Source organism: Sus scrofa, chromosome 14 (assembly GCF_054392235.1).
Source record: "Sus scrofa isolate SSC_HxYL_T2T_F1_AM1 chromosome 14, Sscrofa_HxYL_maternal_Yorkshire_Landrace_v2.0, whole genome shotgun sequence".
Classification (NCBI taxonomy): domain Eukaryota; kingdom Metazoa; phylum Chordata; class Mammalia; order Artiodactyla; family Suidae; genus Sus; species Sus scrofa.
In genome coordinates, this window is record NC_139396.1 from 97,743,536 (window position 1) to 97,770,333 (window position 26,798).

The 26,798-nt window shown below is 37.1% G+C and overlaps 1 protein-coding gene and 1 long non-coding RNA gene across 3 annotated transcripts in view; both read left to right on the plus strand.

The window, feature by feature from the left end:
• The window catches only part of MCU (mitochondrial calcium uniporter), a 202,937-nt gene that overhangs the window by 22,227 nt on the left and 153,912 nt on the right, over positions 1 to 26,798 (plus strand). The window lies entirely within an intron of this gene.
• LOC146396880 (uncharacterized) lies at positions 15,624 to 25,582 on the plus strand. The gene is made up of 2 exons (XR_014828138.1): positions 15,624 to 19,785; positions 20,064 to 25,582. It is a non-coding gene; the product is annotated as an uncharacterized LOC146396880 (long non-coding RNA).

Here is a 26,798-nt window from a genome sequence, read left to right on the forward strand (position 1 = left end):
TATATTTATATAAAAGGTGCTCAATAAGTGTATGTGTTGATCATTTGAAATGGTATCAGAACCGTTAATAACTAAAGATATATAATATACATCTAAGACTCTTTCTTAGCCTTTGTGTTTCTTGAAGCTTTTTATAAATCCAACTAGTAGTCTTAATTCAGAACCAGGAATGACTATACCTAGAGCTAGATATCGATTGAGTTCCTCATAAGAAGCTTAAGTGAACAGTAATTTCATGATGCAATTACCAAACTGATTTGTTCATATGTATTATAGATGTTTTCATTTCAGCCAAAATGAAATGCTTCTTTTGCCACATACTGATTCAAATCAGAATAGCTCTTCATAACAAGAGTTTGACTTCTTTTTTTTAAATTGATGTATAGTTGACTTACATATTATATTAGTTTCAGGTATAAAATGTAGTGATTGAATATTTTTTATATTACACTCCATATGAAGTTATTATAAAATATGGGCTATATTCCCTGTGTTGTACATCCTTATATCTTTATTTTATACTTAATTTACTTATATCTCTTCACCCCCTACCCTTGTCTTGCCTTATTCCTACCCCCCTGCCCACTGGCAACTGTGAGTTTCTTCTCTGTATATGTTAATTTATTTCTGTTTTGCTATATTTGTTTTATTTTTTAGATTCCACATGAATGAAAACATACAATATTTGCCTTTGTCTGATTTATTTTACAAAGCATCGTAGCCTTTCAGTCTGTCCATGTTGTTGCAAACAGCAAAATTTTATTCTTTTTATGGCTGAGTAATACTCCATGGTATGTGTAAACCACTTTACCCATTCATTTATTGATGGATTTAGGTTGACTTCTGACGGTCTCACTACTGGCACTTTGTTTTAGGCCGTGAACACCGTCTCATGTGGATTATAACAAAAGCCTCCAAATTGGCCTCCCTGTTTGTGCCTTTTGTTAGCTATGGTCAGAATTCAAGCAGTGGAAGTGATGCTGTCAGGCCGAAGATGACTGTTCCAGCAGCTTCAGATTTCAACTCAGAGTAAAAGAGTATGTTAAGTGGCCTATGGGCAGCAATGTGCTGATAAACTGGCTCTCTGGAGAAGGAAAAGCTTCTGATTTGTAGCATATGTCTATTTCTGTGGTATAATTATTCCCACTAGGGGAGTCAAAGTTCTGGAATGTATAACAGTCTGCTCTTCAGCTGGTTCCAGCCAGCTCCAGCTTACCACTGCTGAACACGTGGTTCCTTGTCTCACCCCTGACTGCTGCCACTTCCCCCTTCCCTACTTTGTTCTTGTGATACTGCCCTCCTTGCTGTTCCTCAGACATGCCATATGTGCACTCACCTCAGAGGATCTTTACATTTTTAGTTTGCTATAATTAGAATGCTCTTCTGAATACCTGCAGATTTGCTCATTTCTTATCTCTGTCAAGTGTACTCGGATATCTTCTTTGATCTCCCTATATAAATTTGCAGTCTTTACACCTACCTCACTGCTTCCTTTCTTCATTACCCTGCTTTATTTTTTTCTGAGCACTTGCAACATATGTTTATCTATTACTTGCTTTCCCTTCCTGTATCCTTTGTTAGAGCAGGAACATTTTCTTCACTACAGATTCCTCAGCACCCACAAGAGTACCTACCACACAGGCACTCAAAAAGATGTTGAATCGGAGTTCAACAAATCTGGCTAACATCCATGAGGACGCAGGTTTGATCCCTGGCCTCGATCAGTGGGTTTAGGATCCAGTGTTGCCGTGAGCTGTGGTGTAGGTCAAAGATGTGGCTCGGATCCATCGTTGCTGTGGCTGTGGTGTAGGCCAACAGCTACAGCTCCGAATCAACCCCTAGCCTGGGAACCTCCAAATGCCGCAGGTGTGGTCCTTAAAAAAAAAAAAAAAAAAAAAGTTGTTGAATCAATTGATATGTACTACTTTTTAAAAATTTATTTATTTTTCTTTTTTGGCTGCCCCACGGCACATGGAGTTCCTAGGCTGGGGATCAGATCCAAGCCACAATTGTGACCTAAGCCGCACCTGTGGCAATGCCAGATCCTTAACCTGCTGTCCTGGGCCGGGGATCGAACCTGTGTTCCAGTGCTCCCAAGATGCTGCCAGTCCCATTGACCACAGCAGGAACTGCAATATGTACTTCTTTTAAAGACATAAATTTTTAAAATTAAAATTTTGTTTTGAAATTAAGGTATAGTTGATGTACTGCAAAGTGACTCAGTTACATACATGTATGCGTTCTTTTTTATATTCTTTTCCGTCATGGTCTGTCCTGTCCCAGGAGATTGGATATGGTTTCCTGTGCTATACAGTAGGACTTTATTATTTATCCTTTCTAAATGTGATAGTTTGTATCTACTAACTCCAAGCTCCCAGTCCATACATCTTCCTACCCCCTCCCACTTGGCAACCACAAGTCTGTTCTCTATGTCTGTGAGTCTGTCTGTTTTGTAGATAGGTTTATTTGTGGCCTTATTTTACATTCCATATATAAGTAATATAATATGGAACTTGTTCTTTTCTTTCTGACTTACTTCATTCACTTAGTATGGTAGTCTCTATTTGCATCCATGTTGCTACGAATAAAGATAAATATGAGTGTGTGTATTTCTCTACTTTAGAGAACATCCTTGATATGGAAGGAATTTTTAATTTTTGTTTTATTGGTTGTCCTAAAATAACTTCCAAAATACACTGCAGTGTTTTTGTACCTGTCTAATGCCTTTCTGTAGTGATGCATTACTTCTGTTTCTAGGCAATGTTTTCTGTACGTGAAGATAATGGTTATATTTGCTGTTAAGACTGAAAAAGGAGCATTTCATTTTGGCTGAAATAAAAATATCTGTAATACATGCGGACAAATCATTTTGGTAATTGCATCAAGAAATTACTGTTCACTTAAGCTTCTTATGAGGAGCTCAACAATATTTATGGTTAAAGTATTTGGTAGTGTGTTAATCTCATAATAACATTATTGCAAGTTTGAAGATCTGGAATGAGTAATGAGAACAGGGAATATATATACTTTATTTGAAGACTAACATGGGTTTATGAGGACAGTTTTATATATAAATATTAAGATTTAAAGACTAGTTTTACATATTGGTTTATTGTAATCAAAAAGGTGTATGACTTCTTTTGAACTAGATGCTGTCTTTTCTCCTTGATCTCAGTTTCTTCCTTTTTCCCCTGAAGTGGAATTCAGCCCTCCACTTGACTTAGTCTAGGCATAAACAAATGTTACACTGAGGTGGCAAGATTGAGTAGTAGTTACTAACCAGGGTTTTCTTTCTTTGTTTTTTTTAACAATTGAATATTTTTACAAGTAAAATAAGAGTCGAAAACATGTTAGCCAGAGTTGATGTTTTTCAAATTAATCTTTTGGGTATCAACCATGTTAACCTATTTTTATTTTGGGGTTAGAGTTATAGAGGTCAGAGAAAAGGGTAACTTGAAAGCTATCATTTCTTGGCAAACAATTAAGAAATGGAGAGAAAAATCTGTTTTTCTTTTACAACTATGCATGTTACTTTCTTGAGTGACACTAAAATTTGCAATATTTCTCTTCTACAGACTTTTGAACATTGGAGAAAAAACCCTCTTTCTCTTCTGAAAGCATAATTTTCTTTGTTATGTCACTTTTGTCTTCAGAAAATGTTTATCTTCTAGAGTTTTTTTTTTTTTTTAATTAAGACTGTGTTTTTAGAGCAGCATAGCAAAGATTTATAGCAAAACTAAGGGAAAGGTACAGAGATACAGATTTTTTTTTTACAACATTCTTAGTAATTATCAAGTTTGTCAGAGACAGCAGATATAAACTTGTTTTCTGCTCATGTGTGTGATGCTGTGATTCTTATTTTTTCTAAAATATTCAGAATGATTATCCACTTTAAAAGCTTGTATCTATTATAAGGGTACTAAATCTTTATCATAGAAAAATTGAGATATACAGAAAAATGGAAGGAGGAAGAAAATGTTACTGAGAGACAACCATTGTTAACATTTTTATGTATTTCCTTCCAGACGTTTTTTATGGAGTTCATCTTGCCTCTGATAAAGAATCATTGATCTTTATATGCAACATAAAACTATATAACTATATTTTGCTTCTTTTGCTTAGCGTTTTACCAGATATTTAACAAATCTTGTCATAAACATTTAGTGACAGCATAATATTCCAAAGAGTGGCTGTATCATTGTTTGTCTTAATAATGTAGTTTTCAAAATAGATTTTGCTGGTGGCGCATTTGAGAATTTTAAAGAATAAATATTCTTTACCCTGAAACAAGTTTCAGGAAAATTGAAAACAATAACAACAAAAAACATTGGTAATCCTTCTGTCGTGTGTTACTGTGTGAACAGTGTTGGTTACTGCCCTGACCATATTCTTAGACACTCACAAGTAACAGCCGCAAATTACAGTAAAGTTATTTAAAGCATCTTTAAAACCCCATCTGTTTGAGATGCTGTTTTCTAGAAATATTTTGCTATTTTAGTGGAGACTGTCAGATTCTTCTATGGCTATTGGAAAGTCTATCCTTCTGTCTATAGGTTTGGTAATTAAAAATATTAAGAAATAAGCTCAAAGTGGGTATGGAGAGATCATATCTCAAGGTAGTAAAGGCCATTTATGATAACCTCTCAGCTAACATCATACTCAGTGATAAAAAAGCTGAAAGCCTTCCTGAAGGCTGAAATTCAGAAACAGGATGAGAATGCCCAACCTTAGTGCTTCTATTTAACATAGTATTGGAAGTCCTAGCCACAACAGTCAGATGAAGAGAAATAAAATGTATCCAGATTGGGAGGGAAGAGGTAAAATATGTCACTATTTGCAGATGACATGATACTCTATATAGAGAATCCTAAAGTCTCCTCACAAAAACTATTAGAACTAATAAGTTATTACAGCAAGGCAGAAAGATACAAGATTGATATACAGAAATCTGTTGCATTTTTATACACTAATAATGAAATAACAGAGAAAGTGAAAAAAGAATTTCAGAGTTCCCCTTGTGGCTCAGCAATAGTGAACCCCACTATTGTCTCTGAAGACGCAGGTTTAATCCCTGGCCTTGCTCAGTGGGTTAAGCATCCAGCATTGCCATGAGCTGCAGTGTAGGCTGCAGATGTGGCTTAGATCTGGTGTTGTGGTGGCTGTGGCATAGGCTGGCAGCTGTAGTTCAGATTTGACCCCTAGCCCAGGAACTTCCATATGCTGTGGGTGCAGCCCTAAAAAAGCAAAAACAAAACAAAAGTACCTCATTTAAAAATGTATTCAATTTACAATTAAATACCAAGGAATAAACTTAACCAAGGAGGTGAAAAACCTATATGCTGAAAACTATGAAACATTGATAAAGGAAGTTGAGGATGATTCAAAGAAATGGAAGGATATCCAGTGCTTTTGGACTGGAAGAATTAATATTGCTAAAATGCCCATACTGTCCAAAGCAGTCTACAGATTTAATGCAATCCCTATCAAATTTCCCATGACCATTTTCACAGAACTAGAACAAATAATCCTAAAATTTATATGGAACCACAAAAGATCCAGAATTGCCAAAGCAATCCTGAGAAAAAAAGACAAGCCTGGAGATATAACTTTTCCAGACTTCAGACTATACAACAAAGCTACAGTAATCAAAACAGTTTAGGGAGTTCCCATCATGGCTCAGTGGTTAATGAATCCGACCAGGAACTATGAAGTTGTGGGTTTGATCCCTGGCCTCACTCAGTGGGTTAAGGATCTGGGTTTGCCCTGAGCTATGGTGTAGGTTGCAGACATGGCTCAGATCCCTCTTTGCTGTGGCTGTGGTGTAGGCCAGTGGCTACAGCTCTGATTTGACCCCTAGCCTGGGAACCTCCATATACTGTGGGTGTGGCCCTAGAAAAAGACAAAAAGACCAAAACCAAAACAAAACAAAACAAAAACAAATCAAAACGGTTCAGTATTGACACAAAACCAGACACATAGATCAATAAAACGGCATAAAGATCCCAGAAATAAGCCCACACACCTAGGGTCAATTAATCTGTGACAAAGGTGGCAGGAATACACGATAGAGAAAAGATAGTTTCTTCAACAAGTGGCGTTGGGAAAGCTGGACAGCTACATGTAAAACAATGAAACTAGAACATTCCCTTATACCATATATGAAAATAAACTCAAAATGGTTTTAAGACAATTGTTAAGACCTGACACCATAAAACTTCTAGAAGAGAGCATAGGCAAAACATTCTTTGACATAAGTTGTGGCAATATTTTCTTAGATTAGGCTCCCAAGGCAAAAGAAATAAAAGGTAAACAAGTTGGACCTAATCAAACTTAAAAGCTTTTGCACAGCAAAGGAGACCAGCAACAAAAGGAACAGACAGTCTATGGAATGGAAGAAAATATTTGCAGAGGATGCAACCAACAAGGATTTAATATCCATAATAATAGAAACAGCTCATGCAACTCGATATCAAAAGAGACAAACAACCCAAACAAACCAAAAAAAATGGGCAGAAGACCTGAATAGGCGTTTTTCCAAAGAAGGCATACACATAGCCAAAAAACACATGAAAAGTTGCTCAACATCACTAATTATTAGAGACATGTAGATCAAAACTACAATGAGGTTATTACCTCACACCAGTCAGAATGGCCATCATCACAAAATCTGCAGACAATAAATGCCGGAGAAGATATGGATAATAAGACTGTTGGTGGGAATGTGAATTGGTGTAGCCACAAATGGAAAACAATATGGAGGCTCCTTAAAAAACTGAAAATAGAACTACCATATGACTCAGCAATTCCACTTCTGGGTATTTATCCAGAAAAAATGAAAACTCTAATTCAAAAGGCACATGCACCCCCATGTTCATAGCAGTACTGTTTACGATAGCTAAGACATGGAAGCAACTTAAGTGTCCATCCACAGGTGAATGGATAAGGATGATGTGTGTGTATGTGTGTGAATATAAATATATACACATGCATATATGTACATACATATATATGTGTGTATATATACACACACAATGGAATACTCTTCAGCCATTAAAAAAAGAATGAAATGTTATTTGCAGCAACATGGATAAACTTAGAAATTATCATACTAAATGAAGTAAATCAGAAAAAGACAAATATTACATGATGTCACATGTGGAATCTAAAAAGTAATACAATGCATCTATATACAAAACAAATAGACTCACAGACATAGAAAAGCAAACTTATGGTTACCAAAGATAAAGGGCGGGGAGGAACGTATTAGGAGTCTGGGATTAACAGATACAAACTACTGTGCATAAAAATAGGTGAGCAATGAGGATTTACTGCATAGCTCAGGGACTTATACCCAATATCTTATAATAACCTATAATGGAATCTAATCTGCCAAAAAAAAATCCCTATGGTGTATACCTGAAACTGACACAAAATTGTAAATCAAGTATATTTCAGAAAAGAAAGAATATTAAGAAATAATTGTCCTGGGAGTTCTTGCTGTAGGGTAGTGGATTAAAGATCCAACTACAAAGGTTGCTGCAAAGGTGCAGGTTCAATCCCCAGCCCAGTGTAGTGGATTAAGGATCTGGCATTGCTGCAAACTCCAGTGTCAGTTGCAGCTGCAGCTCAGATTTGACCCCTGGCGAAGGAACTTCCATATGCTGTGGGTGTGGCCAAAAAAGGAAAGGGAAAGAAGGAAGGAAAGAGGGAGGGAGGGGGGAAGGGGAGGAAGGAAGGAAGGAGGGAGGGAGGGAGAGGAGAGAAGGAAGGAGAAAGGGAAAGAAAGAATTGTCCTGTAAACTGTTTTTTTAGAATTGTTCCCTGGTGTTTTTATAGCTTGGGATTCTATCACATAGGTGTGTAGCTATGTACTGCACTTAAATCAATTCCCTCTGTTACACATTGTTTCCAGTCTTGCTGTTATTTGCGTTGTTATAAGAATAACTTTGTGCATTCAATATTGCTCCTGTATGAGCTTAAAGAATGCCTTCCTAAAAGCAGAAGGTATGAGAATTACTGTCTGCTTACATCTTTGCCACCAAAAAGTGTTACTAGCATTTGATAACAAATACTAAACTGTGTCTGGTGAAAAAATGGTATCTTGCTGTAGGTTTAATTTGCATGAAGTGAAACAACTATATCGTTATTATTATTTTGCTGTGCACTAAATCTCCTATTTGTTTACTCTTACAGTGATATGGGTCCTTTTCTTTGTAATTTAATAGGAGCTCTTTATATTTTAGGGAAACTAACTCTTTATAATCTGAGTTGCAATTTTTTTTTCCGCTTGTCATTTTTTTAAACATTTAAATCACTTAAGTCTGAGTCTATACATTCAACTTTTAGGCATTATTTTAAGGGCCGTATTATGTATGAAAGTAGGGAGCTACCTGTAGTTGCTAAGTGAATAAAATATTAGTCCTGAAAATACCTGAAGATGGTTGTGTTAGATTTATTCCTTCTGCTTAATGGAGAAGCAAATTTCAGCTAAACACATGGAAGAATTTTCTTTGATTATACCAACTTTTTTTTTTTTTTTTTTTTTCCCCTTATGGTTACACCTGCGGCATATGGAAGTTCCCAGGCTAGGGGTTGAATTGGAGCTGCAGCTGCTGACCTATGCCACAGCACTGGCAGCACTGGATCCAAGCCACATCTGCCACCTACACTGCAGCTTATGGCAATGCCAGATACTTAACCCACTGAGCAAGGCCGGGGATTGAACCTGAATTCTCAGGGACACTATGTTAGTTCTTAACCTGCTGAGCCACAACAGGAACTCCTGATTATATCAGCTTTAATATGGAGTGGGCATTTTTGGGACTAGATGGATTCTTTGTTATTAGATCTGTTTCGATGTATACATATATTTTCATGCAACTGTGAATTTATATTTCTTTCCTAATTTTCTTTCTCTCTTTTTGTTCCATTTTGTTCCAAGGTAACCGTGTATATTTATCCTTCTTTATTTTTCTCCATACTTGAATTGTCATCCTATCCTTTTCTTGTCTGCCTTCCTATCAGTACACACACTCTCTACTTGAATTGTCATCCTGTCTTTTTCTTGTCTGCCTAACTATCAATACACACACACTCTCCTCATGCATATATGTACTGTTTTTTTTTTTTAATTTTACTTTGGTTTATAGAATTGGATTATATTATACCTTCTTTTCTGTATCTTGTTTTTCTCACCCAGCAATAATTAGAACTGCCTCTAAGTCAATATGTGTAACTCTGAGTCATTCATTTAATGGCCATATAAAATATGGCATTATATATGAGATTATTCCCTGGTGCAGCTAGTACCGTGGTTTATTTAGTTAATTCCTTGTTGATGGACATATACTTTGTTTCCCATTTTTTGTCACTGTGAACATTGTAATATCTTTTGCTGGCCCATTTCCTCCATGGGATAAAGAATCAAGAGTGGGATTATTGATTCAAAGGATGTGTACATATGATATTTTTATGTTTAGTAATACTTAATGAATACTGTCAAATTGTTTTCTAAAACCAACAACATAAGAGAGTCTTTCTAAGGTCTCTGCTAATTCATGGAAGACCATAAAATATAATTATGTAGCCTTTTTATAGTTAGTTACAGGATTTGCTGGATTCTTACGAGAATCTGAAGAGTTTTATCTGAAAAGTTATTTTTATAAAATCGATTATCTCTCTGTGTTCTGGGTAGTTGTGTTACTTTAATATAAAACAAAATAAAATTCTATTCTCAAAGCTCTAGTTCATTAAACTAGTAGCAGTGTAATATTCTAATAGACTAGAGAATAAATAGAATTGAGACAAATTTTAAAATCTATCTTTAAGGATGAGGTTGGGAAATAAAGGCCATTTTGGTAATAATAGATTTTTATCTTTAAATTGGGTATTTGCTTGGTTACAAAAGTATTAATTAAAGAATCTCTTTCTCTAGTAGATTCTCAGCTTGAACAGATAAATATAGAGCACCAATGTTCAGAAAGGGAATAGTGTAGCAAATGTGTGGGTAGCTGTTGTAGTTTTGCACAGCAGATAACATCTAGAATAAAGAATAGATGAAAATGCTTATTAAGGATTAGTGTTCTTGAAACATCATCAAATACACCATTCCCCAAGCCTAGCATTCAGAGCCATTCATAATCTTGCCGATCTTGCATTATCTAAGATATTTTCAACCCAGCTAAACACACTTTACCTTAATTCCTTATTTCTGTGTTTGTCACACTCATTCCCATTACTATTCATTTGTTCTCATCCATTTAGAAATCATATATTTCCCCTTCTACACCCCTGTAGAAAGATGGATTACAGTTGACCTCTGGCCTCTCCAATACAATCTATCCTCTTTAGCTCCTAACTTCTTCTTCGTAGTCTTTTTTTTTTTTCCTTTTCAGGGCCGTGCCTGCGGCATATGGACATTCCTAGGCTAGGGGTTGAACTGGAGCTGTAGTTACCAACCACAGCCACAGCAATTCGGGATCCAAGCCGCATCTGCAACCTACACCACAGCTCACGGCAACACTAGATCTTTAACCCACTGAGCCGGGCCAGGGATGGAACCCACATCCTTATGGATACTAATGAAGTTCGTTTCTGCTGAGCCACAGTGGGAATTCCATTAGCTCTTAAATACTATAGCACTGATATTTTGAATATCTTCAAACTGGTTTCCAAGAACTATACATTTATGTATCAGTAAAAAGGTGGATTTTTTTGTTGTTTTTTAGTTTTTATTGAATGCCTCTTGTATGTACAGCACTATTCTAAATTGTAGGTATATAGGGATGAACAAGCTAGACAATATCCCTTTCATGGAATTTATATTCTTGTTGGGAGAGACAGACAATAGATAAAATAATTAACAAAAAAAATCAGTAAGAATCTGATGAAAACATTTATGAATAATGAATCTGATACCTTAGTTGCAAGTGGCGGAACCACCCCACTTAGTTACAGAAAAAAAAAATTTTTTTCCCATTTTTAATTAAAAAAATCCCCCCCCCATTTTTAAAGTTGTCTAGTTGATTTATAGTGTTTCAGGCATATAGCACAGTGATTCAGTCATACATGTATCTATAATACATCTATATCTTCTACTTTATAGGTTATTACAAGATATTGAATATAATTCCCTGGGCTATACAGCAGGTCCTTACTGATGTCTGTTTTATATATAGTAGTGAGTGTATATCTGTTAATCCCAAATCCCTAAATTAACTCTCTTCCCCTTTCCTCTTTGGTAACCATGAATTTGTTTTCTGTCTTTGAGTCAATTTCTGTTGTAAAATGAGTTCCTTTGTTACCTGTTTTTAGATTCCACATGTAAGTGATATCATATGATATTTGTCTTTCTCTTTCTGACTTATTTCACTTAGTTTGATAATCTTTAGGTCCATCCATGTTGCTGCAAATGGCATTATTTCATTCTTTTTTAATGTCTGAGTAGTATTCTGGTGTATATATCTATATCTGTATCTATATAGAGATGAAGAAGAAGTGGCATATATGCATCTATCTATACATACATACACACACACACACACCAGACTACTCAGCATAAACATATGCCATATATATCTTCTTTATCTGTTTCATCTGTCAATGGGCACTTAGGTTTAAAAAAAATTATTTTTAAGGATATTGCATAGGGCACAGAATCTTTGCAGGAAGCTGGAGAATCAGTCCTGAAGTCTGCTTAGCTAGGAACAGTGCCCACATTATACCCCCAGACTATGTCATTGGTGACTCCACTGTTTTTGCCACGGGGAAAAGGTATTTGAATTTTTACTGTCTATGCTAAGTGTGAGATGCAGCTGCTAGGATCTTTACCATTTCTGTGTCTGAAGGAAAGCTAATATTTCTCTGAGCTGTTCTTCAGAACATATTCCAAAACATGGTGTCTCCATTATATCACTTGCTTCCTAATTGAAATATCATTTCAATGTGTTCGATAGGCAGAACCTAGGTCAAATACTTGCTTCCTGTTTGCAAGAGAGGCTGGGAAAATGAATTTCTGACTCCTGTCTTGGGGAGGCAGGAATTATGAGAAATTCTCCTAAAGGAAGGCTTTTAAAGCTGCTGGGTCTGGGTAGTTTAAAACCATGGGAAATCTGATATGGTAGAGAGTGGTTGCAGGATTGACTTGGATTTGAGTAGTCAGGGAGGGCCTTCCTGGGTTAAGGTACTTAGGCTGAGATGTAAATGACAAGGAGAAATCTATGTAATGATAAGGGTGTAGAATACCTCAATATCGGGAACAGTGAAAAGAGGTTTAGGATCAAGATGAGGGTTTGGGACACAATTTGGTGGATGAGATTGGTCTAATAGAGGCACAGAGGGATGATTGGTGTTGCTGGAGTGTGGTGCATGAGAGAAAGTGTAGAGTGAGGCTACAGAGGAGAGAAGATTTTGTTCTGTTTTGTTTTGATGGGAATTTGAAGACATTCATCTTACTTCCTTTTTCTTCCCCTGAGATGTCCTGTTGAGAGTAGAGATGTAATTATAGATGTGGAAAAAGAAAGACATTTCTGTGTTATTAAATCCCATGAGCTGCTGGATATCATAGAGTGACTAAAATTATTTACATACTGCATAGGAGGAGAACAGCATGAGGTTTCTAACAAAGATAAGAAATACTAGGGGTTCCCACTGTGGTGCAGTGGGTTAAGTATCTGACTGCAGTAGCTCAGGTTGCTGCAGAGACGTGGATTCAATCCCAGGCCCAGGCACTTCCATATACTGTGGGTATAGCCATTAAAAAAAAAAAAAAAAAAAAATTAAAGAAATACTAGAAAGACTGCCCAGTGAGTAGTGGAATGAAGCTGTCTGTTTTCATTCCAATGCCTAACCTAAGGTTGGCCTTGAAGGAAATTGCTTCTTTATCCAACTCTCACCTTGACGAATGTTTTGTGGTTACAGTTACTTGTAGTGCACTAGCTCCAGTGGCTGCTTCAGAATAGCAAAAGCCTCCAACCTCAGTTAGCACCGATAGATCTTTCCTATTAAAGAATTCTATTATAGACGTTCTAGTCCTGGCTCAGCGGTAATGAACCCAACTAGGATCCATGAGGATGTGGGTTTGATCCCTAGCCTCCCTTCATGGGTTAAGGATCCAGCATTGCTGTGAGCTGTGGTGTAGGTCAAAGATGTGGCTTGGATCCTGTGTTGTTGTTGCTGTGGTGTAGGCCAGCATCTGCTGCTCTCATTCGACCCCTAGCCTGGGAACTTCCATATGCCACGGGTGCGGCCTTAAATATAGGAAAAAAAAAAAAAAAGGAAAACAATGTATTAAATAATGAAGTGATAGAAAACTGCATTGTAGACCACTTTTAAAAAAGAAATCAACCCCAAGTGAGATAAATTTGTGCCTTTGGAATGCAGGATAGTTGCCACTATGAATAAGTGAACTCAGCTTCTTGCTCACTTTCTTTTCTACTTTCTATTTCCAACTTAAGCTGGGACTGCTTAAATACTATTAGATATTATTAGATTTATGTATCTAATATTCTCATGCTGCAGAGTAGCATTTGGACTTTAGGTGGACTAACAGCACCATATGTGGTAATATTCTAACAAGAGTTCCTCAGCCTTGGCACTACTAATACTTTGTACCAGATAATTCTCTGTGATTGAGGGACTGTCCTGTGCATTGTAAGACCTTCAGCAGCATTCCTGGCCTCTAAGCACTAGATACCATTAGCACTCCCTTCCCCAATTTTGATAACCAAGAAATGTCTTTAGACATTGCCAAATATCACTCCTGGCTGAGAACCACTGCTCTAACTGTATCTTTCCGCCTTCTTTCAAAAGTTATTCTTCTAGTTGTCCTTCCTAAAAATATCTGATGGCCATACCCTGTAGGTGCTTTCTAGAGAATGCATTCCTGTGAACAGTTTTTGAATGCGACCTCCTTATATTAAATATACTCAAAGTTTTAATAGTTGCAAAGTGAGAAGATAAGACCTCTTTTCCTTTTATGCATATCCTTTGGATTTTTCTAGTACTCCTTTTTTTTTTTTAGGGCCGCACTTTTGGCATATGGAGGTTCCCAGGCTAGGGGTCTAATCGGAGCTGTAGCTGCCAGCCTACTCCAGAGCCACAGCCATGCCAGATCTGAGCCGTGTCTGCAACCTACACCACAGCTCACGGCAACGCCAGATCCTTAACCCACTGAGAGAGGCCAGGGATGGAACTCACAACCTCATGGTTCCTAGTGGGATTTGTTTCCGCTGTGCCACGTTGGGAACTCCTCCAGTACTACTTTTGTAAGATCATACAAGATGATGCATGTGAAAGTGCACTGTGGGCAGTGTTAGTTGATGCAGTGCCTGGTGCCTCAGTAACTATTTCACCTTTCCCCCATTGTGTAGTCGCAGTAATGGTTTCTGAATCTGACTCTAGTCTCACATGTGAGCTCTGATAAGCCTAAGCCAGAGGTTTTGAAACTGCCAGACATGACCTATTAAAGGGTCATAAAGTCAATTTAGTAGAAGGACAACTAACTTAAAAAAAAAAATAAGTGTAATACAAAAAAAATGAATGCATTGTGAATAGTAAGGATAAGTTTTATTTTATAGAATGATTGTTAACTTATCTGATTATGTGTATATATGTACATACTTAGTTTGATAAAAATATATTTGATATTGTGGCTTGAAGTTGAAAAAGTTAAAAAGCCACTAGTCTCAGGCAGTCATATAATTACATCCCCCTAACCAGTGATTGAGCAAGCCTAGGGCTCGCCGGTCTGTACATGGAAATGCTCTGGTGGCAGTAATTGATTCTGGGGTGGGCACATGATCTAACTTGGCCTAGACAGCCTGAAGGAAAGGGTTTTGAGTAAGGGAAGCTTCTTGCTTTTTCATGAGTGCAAAGAAACCTACAAATCCATTTGTGACTAGCTGCTCTCATAAACCACTGGAAGAACCAGCCATTGAGGTTGAAAATGGACACAGCCTGGGTTCTTCAAGACATTATGGAACTGCTGGATTAATATGGCCTTAAACATTGCACTCCTATCTCTGGTCCTTCATGTAGGGACAGATTATTTCCGTTATGTTAAAACCACCTGAAGTTTATTTTATTCTGTAACTGCAAGAGTACTGACTGATGGGTATAGATGATATGAGTGGTGTTTTGGAATAATTGCTGGAAACACTTTATATTTTTAGAATCTAGATGAAAATCATACTAAATCCTTTTTCTTATCTAGGAAACTGAATTGGGACTAAGTTACTTCAGGCCTCATGTAGAACAGATTGCTTTATTTGAATGCAATATTTAATATATGTAATATGCTACCTCATAAATATGTAAATATTAAACATATAAAAATATCATTTTAAGAGTTCTATTAACCATCCATTTTTTGGCCTTTATTTTCATTTATTGGGTTTAAAGCTAATTCTGTTTCAAAAGCTTTTCTTTTTAGCTGTACTCAGAAATTGTTTCCCAAGCTCAAAAAGCAGTTATGATTTTTTTTTTCCTGGTATGTTTGATTGTATTTATTTCTCTTCAGAGTATTTAAAAGGAAAAAAAATCATTTGTCTCATCCTATTTATTTATTTATTTAGCCATATCTGCTATGCCTGGAAGTTCCTGGGCCAGGGATTCAATCTGTGCCTTAGTTGCAGCCTGCACTGCAGCTGCAGCAATGTTGGATCCTTAACCTGCTGCACCACTTGGGAACTTCCATGTCTCATCCTTTTTAAATGGTTGAAAATGTTAATAATTCAGAGAACAAGTCTGTGAAAAAAATAAAGATTACTACTCATTCAGACTTTTATCCTGGGTATTCTTGTCAGCACCCATGGAAAGGATGTTGGAAAGTTATGGCTGTCCTTAACTTCAGTGTAAAGGGTAGGAATCTCTCTTTTTTCATAACAGCTTTATTGACATATAATTTACATACCGCAGCATTCTCCCTTGTAAAGTATACAATTCAGTGTATTCACAGAGTTCTGCACTCTCTAATTCCACGTCATTTTCATCACCATGGAAAGAAACCTTGTGCTTACTAGCAGTCACTCACCATTCCCTCCTATATCCAGCCCCTGGCAATCACTAATTTCTTCTTTCTATGGATTTTCCTAACCTGAACATTTCACTTGAATGAAATCATGCAATGCATGACTTTTGTGACTGGTGTCTTTCATTTAATATCATGTTTTCTAAAGTTCATCCATTTTATACCATACTTGAATGCTTCATCCTTCTTATTGTATAATCCATAACATTGGATGAATATACATATTTTATTTATCCATTCATCAGTAGAATAATGTTTGGGTTATTTCCATTTTTTACTAGTATGAATAATGCTATGAACATTCTTGTACAGGTTTTTTGTGGACATATGTTTTCATTTCTCTTGGGTATATACCGAAAAGTAGAATTTCAGGTCACAGGATAATTTTATGTTTAAGTTTTTGAGGAACTGCCAGACTTTTATCTTAGCCATCCTAGTGAGTGTGAAATGGTATCTCTTTGTGGCTTTGATCTGTATTTCCCTAATAACTAATGTTGAACACAATTTCATGTGCTTATTAGCCATTTGTGTATCTTTGTACAAATGCCTATTCAGTCCTTGGCCCATTTTAAATTGGGTTGTTTGTCTTTCTGTTGTTGAGTTGTAAGAGTAGGGATGACTTTCTTAAGCTTTACTTCATTATGAATCTATCATCCATTCATTTTTCAAACTGATGACTCAGAGAATGTTCTTACAGAGAAGTCACTCCTGTGTCCTTTTCAGTGTCTTTTAGTTTTTAAAGTGTTGGTCATAAAGAGAGTAAGTCATGTTTTTTAAAAAGTGAAATGGAGATTGTTGATAGATAAATGGAAGAAATTTTAAAGCACTATTACTTTCAATCAAATGTGATAGGATCTGGTGAACTAAATTAAATCCCTTTAATTCCTGTGGGAATCTGTGCAAGGAAATCATGACTGCTAAACGTGTCAAAAAAAAAAAAATGCTGTTGGTTTCTTGCACAGTCCTTCAACACAATTACCTCACTAGGAATATAAGAAACATTTGTACCTAGTATCACAAAGTTTTGTGTGTAACATTTAAATATATGTTTGTTTTACCCTCCCTCAAAAGGAATTTAGGTATTCGAAGAATTCATAACCGGTTTAACTGGACAGTGAGAGTGATTTACATATAGCTATCGTATGTAGCTTCTTTTGTAGTAGCAAATGGAGGCTGTTAAATGTATTCTTAGCTCGATTAAATTATAGGAAAGAGCATCCGTGAGACCAAAAATACCCTTTTGATTTTTTTCCCTACATTTAGTGGGTTTAATGAGTGTAATCTTTCAGTAAGGGCACTTATGCCTGATTAGTATTAAATGGAAAAAAATAAACAGACTATCTGTAAGGAGTGCTTAAAGAAAGGTAGAAACCATTGGAAAGAATACACACAGGGTTTGGTGACAGACTTGATTTCAAAATCTACCATTCTCTCCCTAGGTGACCTTGATCTTGGACAAGCCACCCTAATCTCTAAACATTAGTCTTATCTATAAAGTGGGATGGAGGAAATCTACCTTACAGGGTTGTTGAAAAGATAAAATGAGACAACATATGAGAGGCATATAAGCTAGTGCTCAAGCGATGGTACCTACTGTATACTGTTTCTTTTCTTCTTCTCTTTTTTTTCCCCATTTTTGGCCACCCTGTGCCTTTTTTCCCCCTATGCCACAGCCACAGCAGCTCGGAATCTGAGCCATATCTGATCCTTAACCCATCAGCAAGGCCAGGAATTGAACCCGTATCCTCATGGTTACTAGTCAGATTTGTAACCTGCTGAACCACACAGGAACTCCCTATATTGGTTTGATGTAGATAGTTTTAGTCTTATTTACCTTAAATTGGTGCATCTATTTAATCTTGATGAACCTTTCTGATAATTTCATAGAAGGTAGACAAAACAAATTTGGATGTACTTTTTTTTCAAGAATTAACTTTTTATTATAATGGTAAAATGTGCTTGTTGAAGAAAAACTTGGAAAATTATTTTGAAAGTTACATTTTAAAACCTCAAAAATAGGAATCAGTGGACAGAGGCTTAAAATGGGAATGTGGTCCAGGAAGGAAAGAAAAATCCCTCAAAAGTAAATAATAGCAATGTTAATGGAAATTCTGAGTAAGAATTGGAGAAGGATTCTTTAAAGATTGATGTATACTACCAAAGAAATCACTTGCTTTACTCAGATCTAAGACAGACATTTACAAAATGCCACTGGGGAGGATGTACAATTGAGTGACTTTAGAGCATTATCAGAATGAGCTCAAAATGAGATGACACTTCTAAAGAAACAAAAACAGCAAAAACGTTTTTAAAATTGTGGAATAATAAGTAAGTGTAAGACTGCTTTTTATATTTAATGATGTTAAAACAGATGACAATGAAGGCATGATTCCTTACCTCTTACTCACATTTCAGATAAAGAACCTCTTTTGACTTGAAGGATGAAAATGACACTAATAAAGGATAGTCCAAGTCTGGAAATAGTGAAAAGTCTATAAGAAAACATAGAGTTAGCCCAGAAAAAAATAAACTGCATGGTTCTCAGAATTTAACTATGAAATTATCTGTGGTCTTTGAGAAGTCTTAGAAAAGGAGAGAAATCCTAGAAAATTGAAGTTGAGTCTTCTGAAAAAGAGAGTAGAGTTGCAGACCAGAAAGAGACTAGTGACATAGGCAGGATTCTAGAGTAGATGACTAAAAATGGATTTTAAAATTTTTAAGTATTTTAAAGAAGGAAGTAACAGTTGAAGATTACCCTAATTTTCTTTCTAAACAGGGTTGTGAAACTAGTAGTTGAGTGAAATGCTTGTCCATGCTGTCCAGCATGGTAGTAACTAGCCACAGGTGACTTGAAATGTGCCTAGTTCAAATTTAGATGTCCTAAAATATACATCAGATTATTTAGATGTTGACATGATACTATTTTGGAGAGACTGTGTTAAATAAAATAGTTTATTAAAGTTAATTTTACTTGTTTTTTTTTCTTTTTCTTGCTTTTTAGGGCTGCACCTGCGGCACATGGAGGTTCCCAGGCTACGGGTCGAATCATAGCTACACCTGCCGGTCTGCACCACAACCACAGCAACTCGAGATCTGAGCTGCATCTGTGACCTACACCATAGTTCATGGCAACGCTGGATCCTTAACCTGTTGTGGAAACCGCAAAAACCGTGGCAACGGAAGGAGACAAACAGCACTCGGAGATATGGAAAAGCAAGGTTTATTCAGCACCGGTGCGGGCTCAGAGGAGTCACCTCCAGAGTCTGAGCACCAGGTCTTTGTTCTCAGTAACTTTTATACACTACAAGGTCTTGATTTTCCCATGTAAGCATCCCGGACCTCCCCCATCCCCAAGCAGACAGTGTTCCTCCCTAAGAAACTGAGCAAGCAAGGTTACAGAAGCAGAACTGATAAGCAATGCTGGGTACCTGATTAGCAGGGCTGCTGGCTTGGACAGAGAGCACACAGTTGTTACCTTAGCACAGCTGGAAAGGCTTGCAGCTGCCTTCTTAGCCAAGGGGGGGGGGTGTTGTTCTTTAGTTAAGACTCCATTTCAAACCCACTGATCGAGGCCCAGGATCGAACCCACAACCTCATGGTTCCTAGTCAGATTCATTTCCACTGCGCCACAATGGGACCTCCTCCCTTTTCTTTTATTAAGGTGGCTTATAGACTATTTAAAATTGTATGTGTGACTCATATTTCTATTGAAAATATAGTGGATAACACTGTGCTTTAGACACAGTAATAGTTACTAAGTTATTTTTTTTTTTTTTTTTTTTTTATTAAATTTTATTTTCCCACTGTACAGCAAGGGGGTCAGGTTATCCTTACATGTATACATTACAATTACAGTTTTTCCCCCACCATTTCTTCTGTTGCAGCATGAGTATCTAGACATAGTTCTCAATGCTATTCAGCGGGATCTCCTTGTAAATCTATTCTACGTTGTGACTGATAAGCCCAAGCTCCCGATCCCTCCCACTCCCTCCCCCTCCCATCAGGCAACCACAAGTCTCTTCTCCAAGTCCATGAGTTATTTTTGAAAAATATTAAGATACTGGATATTGAACCAGGGTTATAATAATTTCCTTGTAAACAACATGGAAAAAAATGAGTACTTTACATTCTTGTAATTGAGTGGACTTAGAACCAGTTAAATCCAAAGAATTTTATTTTATTTTTTTTGTCTTTTTGCTATTTCTTGGGCCGCTCCTGCGGCATATGGAGGTTCCCAGGTTAGGGGTCTAATCGGAGCTGTGGCCGCCAGCCTACGCCAGAGCCACAGCAACGCAGGATCCAAGCCGCGTCTGCAACCTACACCACAGCTCACGGCAACGCGCCGGATCGTTAACCCACTGAGCAAGGGCAGGGACCGAACCCGCAACCTCATGGTTCCTAGTCGGATTCGTTAACCACTGCGCCACGACGAGAACTCCCAAAGAATTTTAATAAAAAGAATGCATGTGTCTGTTGGTGGAATGTTCTGGTTATGCTGACCATAACAGCAACAGTGGTAACATGGTAGCAATAGGCAGACACTATGCTTTGTCATCATTTTAAAATTTACTCATCCTTTTGAGTTAAACTTTTAATTTTGAAATAGTTATAGATCAACATGCAATTGTAAGTAATACTGCAGAGAGATCCAATGAGCCCTTTACCCAGTGCCCCCAAATCGTAACATTTTGCAAAACTGTAGTACTATATCCCCACCAGGATGTTAACAAAAGTGCAATTAGATTTTGTGTTTCCTTCTACTCATCCTGTGTGTGTGTGTGTGTGTGTGTGTGTGTGTGTGTGTGTGTGTGTGTTAGTTCTCTAGAGTTACATGTGTAGGCTTCTGTATCCATCACCACAAGGATCCTTCTTCCTATCCTTTAAAAATCCTACCTTTTTCGTCCTCACTCCCTAACCCCTGGCAATGACTAACATGTTTTCCTTTTCTCTAAGTTTGCCATTTCAGGAATGGTATATAATCAGACTCATGCTGTTCGTAAACTTTTGAGATGGGCTTTCTTTCACTCAGCATCAATAATAGTTCACCCTTTTCCCCCCTTTACTGAGTAGGATGTACATAACACAGTACTTATTTTAACCACTTGTACGTGTGCATTTCAGAAACATTAACTACATCATCACTACCTAAAACTTTCATCATCCCTCCAAATACTCTGTATCAATTAAACAGTAATTTTCCCCTCTTCCAGCACTTGTAAACTCCAGTCTTCTTTCCATACCTATGTATTTGCCTATTCTAGGTAACTTACATAAGTATAATCATACAATAGTTATCACTCTGAGTCTGGCTTATTTCATTAAGGATAACGTTCTCAGGGCCCATCATCTTGTATGTAGCAAGTGTCAGGATTTCAGTCCTTTTTTATAGCTGAGTATAATTTAACATTCAACATTTTTATTAATAACACATGGATGATGATTTGCTTTGCAAATCCATATATCTGATAATAAGTTGTCTAGTTAATGTGTTTTTTCACAATAGAGATTGAAAATAGTTACTATACTGAAAGAATGGGTCAAGATGGATTGAACATTGATAAGTGTGGAATTCCACATATGATTCCAAAAATAGGTATTACTCTAGCTGGATGTGATGTGGTTTACCTGCAGATAACATGAAAAATACCCCGGGGGATTTCGTTTGACATAATGTTCAGTGTGAGTCCACAGTGTGATTTGGTTTCTTAATAGAAGCAAAGTCAAGAATAAGGAGTATAATTGATCCAGAGTATTGTGTTCATTTTTGGGTACCCTATTTTATGGGTGCATATTTAACAACAGAGACATATTCAGGAGAAAAACCAGGATTATCTGACAGTAATGTATTAGCAACGCAGTATTAGAATAAAAGCTTTTGTAAAATGGATTGAGCTGCCATGAGGGGTCCCTTTCAAAAGATTTGTTCAAGCAGAGGCTGGCTGAACACTAGCCAGGGTCATTGGATTCTTAATGCACTGAGCAAGGCCAGGGATCGAACCCGCAACCTCATGGTTCCTAGTCGGATTCGTTCACCACTGCGCCACGACGGGAACTCCTATGTCCTGTATTTCTGTATTTAATTTTAATTTTTACAATTGGTATGTAGTACTCTATTTTTTAAAAAAGCAAAGTTATAAATGTCCCTGTTTTGTAAATCAACACAATAGTTTAATTTTTAAAATTTCATAATATCAGTAAATTAATATAAGCATTCCCAGTGTTTAAAACCCAGGAATTTAAAAAAAAAAGGCGTTCTTATCGTGGCTCAGTGGTAATGAACCTAGTTAGTATCCATGAGGATCTGGGTTTGATCCTGGGCCTTGCTCAGTGGGTTAAGGATCTGGCATTTCCTTGAGCTATGGTGTAGGTCACAGACATGGCTCTGATCCTGAGTTGCTATGGCTGCAGGGTAGGCCAGCAGCTGTAGCTCTGAATGGACTCCTAGCCGGGAAACTTCCATATCCTGCAGGTGCTGCCCTGAAAAGCAAAAAAACAAAAGAACAGAAAACCCTTGTATTGAGAGGTGTTGTGAATACGTGGAGGTTGGGTACGTTATTTTTGTATGATTTGGAAGAGTGCTTTGCTTAATGTTTGCCTTTGTTCCTTTTAGTAGTTCTCTGGATGGTGACTGTGAAAGTTGGTTGGGCTTTGGCAGGTCACTCTGCATACTCAGATTTACCTTCAACCCTCAGGTCTGGATTGTTAGATAACTAAATAGTAAGATTCTGACTAATTTCTGTGAGTTATTTTCTCTCTCATTGACTCTTTATGGTTAGTACTCCTGTACTTGTAAAGGCTGTTAGTTCTAAAAGGAAGTGAGAGGGGGGAAAAATGTTGCATTCTCTTAGGAAAATATTTCCTTCTTACCCAGCTATCTTTTGTTTTCCCTCAGATGGTTCTGTTTTATCCCTTGGAGACTAAGGGTTGGCCCTTTGTGCTTGAGGGAAAGGATTATGACCAACATTTGCCTCCTGAAGATGTTTAGGAGAGATGTTGCTAAGCTGCCTTAGTAAATAGGTTGAAAACAAAAACTCTGAGCCACACCTCCTTTCCCTGTTATTATCTTAGTGAATTTTAGCTTTGGATTCTAATGATTTAAATGTTGCTGTTCTCTCATGTACTTTTGAAATCTGTAGCATTTGTCAGGGAAGAGACTTAGTACTGTGCTTCCTTTGGCTGAGCTTAACAGTAACCCTTTTGATGATTTTTAGGCCAGGGATTTAGCAGCTAAGTAGAGGATGATCTTGGACATTGTTGCATGATGTCAACATGAAGTTGTTTGGTGTTAGAAACTATAGTACAAGAAGGAATGCTACTGTTAGTGTTTGATCATAGTGCTTTCACAGATTGGTTGCTTTCAGTGTTTATGAAAAGTTTCTGTAAGAACTTTCACACTACACTGCCTTATATAAAGCTACTTCGTCTTGTTAGTAAAGCGTATGACGTGTGGCTTAAACTCTAAACGGCCACACTTCTTGAGAATAATTTGCTTTTCCCTAACTTTAGAAATTCTTCATTTGGTACCACAGTAGTGAAAAGTCCAAATGAAAAGTCCAACTTTCTGGTCATGATTTGATTTTCAGCGATGTTAAGGATCGCTGAGTGTCTTAGGAGTAAGAAAACAAAGAAGAGTGATAATTTATGTAACAGGAACTTTCTGTTAGGGCAAGATAGGAACAAAAGTGGTAAAACAGATGAGCAGAAACCTCAATCCAAGAAGTACCTTTTTTTTTTTTTTAAAAAAAAAAAAAAAACTTATTCTGTGTCTTCCATGTGAAAGGCTGTCTTGGCTCCAGACCTCAAATAGCACTTAACCTGACTGTAAGAGATTTATAATTTAAAACTTCAAGGGAGAGGATAAGGGAAGCAACCCTATGTGCATTCCTTAGGAGAAAGTTGGCAGTGTTTCCCTCTTTTCTGCTTTTTAACTTTTGACCTGAATTTCAAAAATGGGCTCTCCCTGATTATAGGCTCCAGGTGCAGCAAGCTTCTGGCTACATCCCTAGCAACCCCTTACCATTTCGTACTTGTACGTTGGCATGGGAGCGGGGATAAGTGGTGGTAGAGATGGGGGTTTATCTTTAGGAACAGTGGCTGCTTCAATAGCCATGAGGACGTGCAGGCTTCCGGGAGTTAGGACAGCTGGAGAAACCCTGTAATAATTTGAAAGAATGAGAAAGCTTACCCTAGAACTGGGGACAGACTTATAGTCTGTTATAAATAAAACCACTGGAAAACTTTCCAGCTCTGTTAATGGAATAAAGCTTATAATTATAGTAATCAAGAAGAGTTTTTTTGAGGAAGAATGGGGAGGTGGAGAGGAGTAAAGTTTTACGTATAAGTCCCCTAAGGGCTCCGAGAAATTCCTCCCACTCATTTCTCCCTTCGTTATATATTCAGCAAATCAAAAAATAGCCTTGTGGAATGGGAAATAGAGCCAGTCATATATAGTAATAAAGTAGTGTGTACCCTTTGTGCCAGATTTAGCGTTCAGATTGAGCAAACATTAGAAAAGACTCTACTTTTTCCCCTGGTGTGCTGTTTGTTTTAGATAAAACAGAACAAAAAGACAAAGCCTTTCGGAAAGTTTATGTTAAGCAAGGGAATGCGAATTCTTAATTATCTTGAAAAACGAAATGTTGAGTTACCACAGTGGTGGTGTTGACATCCTAGCTTCACATTTCAGTAGTTCAGGGTTATAAATAACAGGACATAGGAAATGTTATGTGAAACTTGTAGTTTCTTACCTGTGGAAATTCTGTATTTAGCACACAGTTTTTAATGGTCATCCTGCTGCTTAAACTCCTCTGCTGCTTATTACCTGGAGAATAAAGCTTAAAATTCATGAGCTTTGGTACTGAAAGTCCTTCATGGTTTGAACCCAGTCTACAGGTTCTTTTTTTTTTTTTTTCCTTCTCTCTTTTTTTTTTTGCAACCTAGGCTTTTCCTGTGCTAGATTCCTGAAACATGCCTTGTGGTTCTGTCTTTGTTCATGGCTTCTTTTTGTACCAGATGTCCTCCTGACCCTTTCTAATGGTCAAAAAGCAGTTCGTTCTTCAAGGCCCTAGCTCTTTTATTTTTACTGTTATTAGAACACCCCCTCATTGTTATGTTCAGCTAAAGCCAAAAATATATTTCGATATGATTAGAAGTCAAGTGATATGTGCACTTAGTATAAATACTTAGGCTTAAATGTCATGTCACAGAGACATGCTACTCATAGTTGATGCACAGGAATTTATGTATGTATGTATGTATTTTAAATTTTATAGCTGTACCTAAAGCATAAGGAAATTCCTGGGCTAGGGATTGAATCCGACCTATGCCACAGCTGTGGCAGCACAGGATCATTTAACCCACTGTGCCGGGCTGGGGATTGAATCTGTGTCTCTCCAGAGACCTCAGCCCCTGTGGTCGGACTCTAAACTCACAGCACCACAGTGGGAACTCCAGCAAATCATTTAAATTACTGGTCAGAACTATAAATTGGAGTGTCTAGAAGTAGTTTACCTTAAAAAATTTTGACTACTAGTGATTAGTTACCAAAAAAGAAAAGGCTGGAATGACAAGTATACATTGAAGTGAAGTTGATATTTAGATTTTAGGTAGACCATTCCCCTTTAATACTTTAAAAATAACATTTGAAATTATGCTTAGCATAATTTGACTCTTGCTAAATTATATTGTGTCAGAGTTTTTAAAAATCTGAAGTGTTGGGAATTGGAAAGGTGATAAAGTCAGACTATATATGTGGCTGTTTTCTTTGAATTCTAGCTAAAAAGTGTTAATTTCAGTGCTAGGCAAATTTAGCATTTTAATAGCCTTACTTGCAGCAGTCCTTCAGGCTGCTCTGTTTATGAAATAGAGGAAATTTTTCCGTTTTAAAGAAAGCCAACTTCTTATGTTCCTGTAGTCTCTGCCTTTTTACTGGAGTAGGATTTGGGGTATGTGGTTATTCAACCTCTTTCTTCTTAAAGTAGGCTTAGTACATGAGGTTAACCAATGAAGAAAATTAAGATTTTTATTGTTACTCTGCTTTGAACCTGTCAGTCAGTGTTTTTTCTCCTTGCTGTATTTCAGTTAATAACAGCTCTCTTGCTTACTGTGCTATGACCAGCTAGAAAAGAGTGCCTTCTCTTCACAACTTTTTTCCTTCTAGTGTGAAGCTTTCTCTTCTGTTACCTCAAAATAGGAAGCTCTGTAATTCATGGTTGATCATAACAGTGAAATGTCAAAATATCTTATTAGAAATGTTTTTTTCCAAAACAAAACTTCTTACCAGTCTTCTTGGTATTTCTTGAACAACCTAGTTCCAGAGTTGTGATTTTTAGTTCTGCTTTTCCTTCTGGCTTCTGACTCTTTTTCTGTATGCGTATCTTGTTATTTGTTTTCTTGATTTCTGACTTCGATTCCAGCAAGGTCATAGAAGCTGGTGTAGTGCAAGAGTGAGTTCATAGCAACAGATACTGTGAGTCATTAGCTCCTTTGCCCCAGCAACCAGTGTGCTACTCTTAGGTGTGGTCAGAACTGTTAATGAAGTTTCAGGACAGATATTCTGGTTGTGATGGTAGGGAGATGAGAGCATGGTTCTGAGAGAGGAAGTTTTTTCAATCTGATAGGCAAGGACTTACTGGATGTGTAAAAAGTTTCTAGCTGTATTTGGCATAATGTGGGCTCTTCCAGCATATTTCAATGGTTGTTCGTAAAATATTAAGACATTTATTCATATATTTAATTATAAACACAATTAACCATCTTTTTTCCCCCTCAG